Below are 6,444 nucleotides of genomic sequence, written 5' to 3'. Positions count from 1 at the left end.
TGTAAAACAATTATATCAAAAGGTTTTTTTTTTTTTTTTTAAACCATGAGACTTAAAGGGATAGTTAACTTTAAAATGAAAATTCTGTCATCATTTACTCACCCTCATGTTGTTTCAAACCTGTATGAATTTCTTTCTTCTGCTGAACACAAAGGAAGATATTTAGAAGATTGTTAGTAACCAGGCAGTTTCTGGGTCCCATTGACTTCCATACTAGGAAAAAAATACTATGGAAGTCAGTGGGACCCAGAAACTGTCTGGTTACTGACATTCTTCTAAATATCTTCCTTTTGTGTTCAGCAGAAGAAAGAAATTCATACAGGTTTGAAACAACATGAGGTTAAATATATGATGACAGAATTTTCATTTTAAAGTGAACTATCCCTTTAAATATTGTCCCTTTCATTTCTGATAAATATAATATCTGTGCATTGCAGAAGTTAATGTATCAGGTACTGGATCTCTTACAAGTGAACAAAGTGTCAATGGAGGAACAGAAAGCTAAACACTTTAGGGCTGACTGTTATACTAATTAAATTAAATCAGTATCAACAAAATCCATCTAACCACTTATCAAAACCCCATTTACATTGCAATTACAATTGCATAAATAATGTTTAATGAGATTAATGTTCTGAATATAACATTTTAAAACACAGAAACATGAATGGGAGAAATTAAATGACACTTAACAGACCAGCAAGTCTAAATAAATGAATCGTAGAATCATTCATTAAATTTGTTTATTTGACACATTTTCCACTTGCAATTGCAGTATTTAAAAAAAAAATACAATCGTGTCATTCAAATTAAATTTAAAATAAGCTTAACATTCAAAGGTTGTGTATAGGCTAAAATGAAAAACAGGAGAAGATGTCTAGAGACTAGATGTCTCAAACAACATTTCAGTAAATACTATAAACTCTCTCTTAAATTTAAGTCATTTTATGAATTATTTGTGTTTGTGAAAAAGTAAAAAAAAAAAAATAATAATTAGTAAAAGTTACGTGTCTACAGGAATTGACTGAATTAAATCCTGAGAAATATTCAGTAGGTTAAAAAAAGTGAAAACTGTTCTACCCTATATGAAAAACACACTAATATTTGTGAATATTAACATAAACATGTCCATATAAGTAATTACAATGTTACTATTTTATGAAATTATAGCTGACAGGCACATATACATTTAAAAAGATAGAAAGCACAATATTATTGGCACTCAGAAATAGAATATAAATGTATTCCCACCAGCAATCAGAAGGATCATATATTTGTAAAGCAAATCAGCAAAAAAAAAAAAAAAGAAATCATGCCATGAGATTTAAATATTTATCATATATTATTACAGTATGCACCTTGCAGAGGGAAAGGGTTTAAGATGTAGGATTCACTCAGAAATTGCTTCTGTGCCAGCTTCTGTAGATAAAAATTTAAGACATTTAGTTAATTTTCAGGTTTTCTTAATCTTTTTTTTTTTTTTTCTTCTTCTTCTTATTTGTAGAATAGGCTATTCTTACCAACATTCTTTTGGCTGCGTGTTAATGACTCTCTTTCAAACACTGGGTTCCTCTTGAGGAGGAGAGGGAGCACCTTGTGACGGAGACTGGTTTGGTGCAGTGTTGGAGGGGATATTGCGGGCAGCATCAACCCTTAGATCAACTGTTACATGAACACTCTCTTGTCTCTGACTCGGTGTCTCTGCTGTTGGTGTGCAGCATTGACATGGGCAGCAGGAACATTTGCCACTTTTGATGCAGTCATTAATAACCAAGATAAACACGAAGACACTGAAGATGGTGATTAAGATAAAACCTGTCACCTGGGAAATAAAATATATAAATAAATAAACAAACAAATCAACAAACTCAGGTGACACTTGCAACAGACCTCATTGATTCTCGCTCATCAAACAAGCACATTTGAGCTTCCGTTTACCATTGATGTGCTCAATGTGAGTGTGTTGATCAATGATTATATGTAAATAAAAGCCTAAATTAAAGACTCGGATTAAACCGCTCAATTCGCATGGGTTACTTTTACAGCGTGGCTACTTTTACAGGGCCCATTTTGTATTCAAAAATACGGAATACAAACATTTGAGGATTAGCAATTGCATTTTGATTTTACTTTTTTGACTGACCTGAGTAAAATGCTGAACAAGCTAAATTTCGAGCTACAAGGTAAAGAGAAGATTGTAAAGTTATGAACAAATATTACTCCAGTAATGTTAACAGAATTTTCATTTCAAAGTTATCTGGTCTTCAACAATGTTCTTAAAACATTAGCTCCCAAATGTTGTATGCATGCTATAGAGAGAGACGCATGTCATGGGATCAGGCTGGTTATGTACATTGTTCATGGAATGTTTTCTTTTTCTGAAATGTTTTAGTTGAACATTTGTCTAACATTTTTAAATTTGTACATTCAGATGACATTCAGAAATAATGTTTTGATAAGGTTAGCAAAACGTTCTTATTATATTTCAGAACATATTTTTGTTAGCTGGGGATTGAGCTTGCTCAACTTGACTGAATGCTTCATTGAGCAAATTGAAAAGGTCAGGTCACTTCAACAAATGATAGTTCTGTTATAGTTTCTGTTCTGATATTAGAGATAGAAGTATATTAACATATTTAACTATTTCAATAATGATAGGATATCAGTAAAGGTTCATACAGTATAATATATTTACCTGAGACTGATGAATATATTTGTTTGTCAAATCTTGTAGCTCTGTCTCATTTCTTGTCCCTTCTGTAGGTTTACACCAAGACCTGTTGAGCTTCTCATCAAACACATAATCTCCAGTCTGTCAGGCCGCAAGCAACATATTCACCATTAAGTAACAAGATGATAATCCATACGACAGGTGGAATCAGACAAGATGCATAAAATATAGGCTGATTCTTATTATTTCTTATTCCAGAGCAATAACTGCATGCACGTTTAAAAGCCCTAAAAATGATATACATGAAAGCAAAAATTGCAAGAGCAGGTCCAATGAAGATAGATGCTATTAGCAGTGCATTATCCCCAACTCTGCATGGGCATAAAAAATATTCTTTTTCAATCAGCTTCTCCACCCCAATTAACAAAAGACTAAAAGCCTTAGCAAAAATTGGTGCCGCTATGGCTTGTAAAGTATCCAAAGATATGACACATGGCATCTTCTGAGAGAGAGAGTTCATTGTGTCCAGAGTCCTTCAACAAAAAAGAAAACAATTATTATTCACGTCATCATCATCGAGAAAAAACAAACAAACATATAGGCTCTAATCAATATAAAGACAAAAGAGGATTTAATTGAGTTTATATGAACACAGAAAAAAGTTACCTCAGGTTTTTAAACCTCTTGAAGGTATATGGTGTTGCGTGCCAGAATCAACCCTGTATCACATGAAATACGTTCTGAGGAAACTATTTTGCAAATCGCAATTACGTTACATGCCAACATATAAGCAGTGCTATTACGTTGGTCCTGAACCTAATATAAGCAGTGCTATTACGTTGGTCCTTAGCCAATCTATTGCAGTGCTATTACGTTTGTCCTGAACATAATACATCCAAAGCAGGTTTCTTTTCACACGTAGCAGCTAATGCTGTTCATTTTGTTTAAATTATTTACTCCCTTTTTCTCATTGGGCTACAAAATATTATCTATGCCAGGGCGAGTCAAATGGCGGCACCCAGATAATTTTTATCTGGCCCTCCAACTGGTTTTTGATGTTTAAAACCCCTCGCAATCTGATATCAAAGTCAGGTTTAGCGCGTTCAGCGGTGAGTTTAACAACGCACGTGATCATTCAGCGGTGAATTTAACAACACTCAACTGCAGGTAAAACGGCATTCAGAGGTGAGTTTGACCAAAGCAACCCTCAACTGCAGGCAAACCAACATTAAAAGGTGAGTTTAACAACGCTCTAAGATGCTTGCAATTGCAGTTTTAGCGTTTTCTTCATAGGTAGGACAGGTAGGTTTGATTAAAAACTGTTGAGTCAGGACAATAAGTTGTGTTTAGAAACTTTAGATTTATGACGATAAATGATAGAAGAAATTATAAAAAATATAGCTTTCTGCACATTTGGTGCAGAAAGCTATATTTTTATCATTTCTTCTATCATTTTTCGAGAAGAGAATTGTTTAATTAACATTTATTCACGAGATCATATGTATTTTATATATATATATATTTTTAATGTTATTATTTCGGTCTTATTGCCAGGGAAGATGGATTGCTTTGCTGTTTATTGATATTTTTAAAATTATATTTTATCAGTAGGAAATCGCACTGAAGAAGTCTCGTTCCGAACACCTCGCGATATTTGGCATCAGTTTACGTGTGTCAGATGTTGGTAAGTAAATACCTAAATACGCTGTCCTAATAATGTGTGATATAATGTCTTTTCTGTTTGTCGATATTAATCTGCCATCATATCTGCCATCTCCACGGAGACTTTGCGTTTCATTGCTTTCTAATTCAAAACAGGGTGATTAACACTGCCTGTCACGTGACGTGCAATAGGCCTAGATAAAATATCAGATTAAAAATAGTACAATTAGTTCCAAAGTTGTATTTGTAGTAGAAGCACAGTAAAAACAACACTTACCATGCTTTTACCACAGTACCATTAGTTTTACTGTGATAAGTGTAGTAAAAAGACAGTAATCACAAAACTTGCCATGCTTTTACCACACTATTTGTAGTTTTAATGTGGTACTTATTGTAAATGCACAGTAACCACAACACTTACCATGCTTTTACCACAGTAACCATAGTTTTACTGTGATTGGTTTAGTAAAGGACAGTAATCACAAAACTTACCATGCTTTTACCTCAGTATTGACTGATAGTTTTAAAGTGATATTTGTTGTAAATGCATATTTACCACAACACTTGCCATGTTTGTATGGCTTTATAAGCCTTTATACATAATGATATTTTCTTTTCTCTTTTTTCAGCTGAAAAGAGCAAAAGGGCCTTTCGGACTCAGTCAGCCCATTATTGTTGGAGAAGTAAACGGAGGAGACGGAAAGCTGCAAAGGCAAATATTCGCAATGGTGTGTATGTGTTGATTTTAACCCTAAATCAAACATTTTATCAAGCATTTGTTGTTTCTTAAAACTTTTCTCACAAAACCCATAGCCCAATCAGTACAAACATAGACTGAAAGTCTTTATAATTCACAAGATTTAACAAGTTGTCAAATTCGTACGATACTCGTACATATTTGTACACTCGTACACAATCCTGCAGCTTTTACTCCTAGTGCTGTCATTGGCTACTGCCTCAATTCCTGTACATATTTATTGCGATATTTGTAAATCAGTTGCGCCCCTTCTTGGAAAGTAGTCGCACTGTAATATAAACAGATAGTTTATATTAATTGCAAATTGGTCCCCGTCTGTTTATGTTCCAGTGATACATGATGTCTCTCCACACCTCATAACCTACCTGTTTGCAAGAGTGGAAAAGCTTATCTGACTTGTCACATGACATCAGATACTCGATTATTTTGTCATAATCAGATCAGTTACACTGCTGATAACTGTCCCGTTTGCATGTAAATCATTTTCATGATTATTGCTTGCTATTAAAGACATACTTTTATTCATAGAAATGCCCACATATCAGTGAACTTAATACATAAAAATGCTTTTAACATTTAATTGTGCAACACTCTTTACAGAAAACATATCCTACAGTTATAAACTGACTATTTGCAAGTAATGTATTAAAATTACCTTTCTTTCTGTTTTGCAGGATTACTTAGTCCTTTTTTTTAAAGCTCTACCAATATCAAACTCAACCCTCACAAGAGCTACTAGTGAGTCGCAGCGAATCTTGCCGTGATCAGCTCTTCCCAGGTGAAGTTTCTTAATATATCAGTATTTACTCATCAAATGTTCTCTCCCTAATCATATGGTAAATTAACTTATTTATAACTGTCTTAATTTGTGTTTCAAGAACAACAGTAATTGCACATAGAGTAAGTCGAGACTTTCTTGTTTTACAGCCGAGAAGGAAGACCAGTCCTTATATCAACGCAAGCTAATCGAATAAGTCCTTTGTTTCGGGTGAGGAAGGAACATCTGGTGCCCAAAGACAGAAAGCTGCGCGAGTCCATTGGTATGTATTGTATTGAAACAATGCTGTAATATGTAGTACATAATTTGATGTTGACAATTTTACATTGTACAGGTTATCACTTGGTTTTTGACCAAGTGAAGCTCTTGAAACAATTGACAGAAGAGTATGTTGTCTGGAAAGATATCAAGCATCACTGGTAAAGGCTCAAAAGAGACCATGCCTTTCTAAAAAATCTTTTAAAATATGTTGCTGTTGATATGGGTAAAACTGTTTTTGTTCAGTACAGCTTATATTATGTGCTGCAATATATATATATATATATATATATATATATATATATATATATATATATA

The sequence above is a fragment of the Squalius cephalus genome (assembly GCF_949319135.1).
Source record: "Squalius cephalus genome assembly, chromosome: 13".
NCBI classification, from domain to species: domain Eukaryota; kingdom Metazoa; phylum Chordata; class Actinopteri; order Cypriniformes; family Leuciscidae; genus Squalius; species Squalius cephalus.
Note: the sequence above shows the minus strand (reverse complement) of the source record.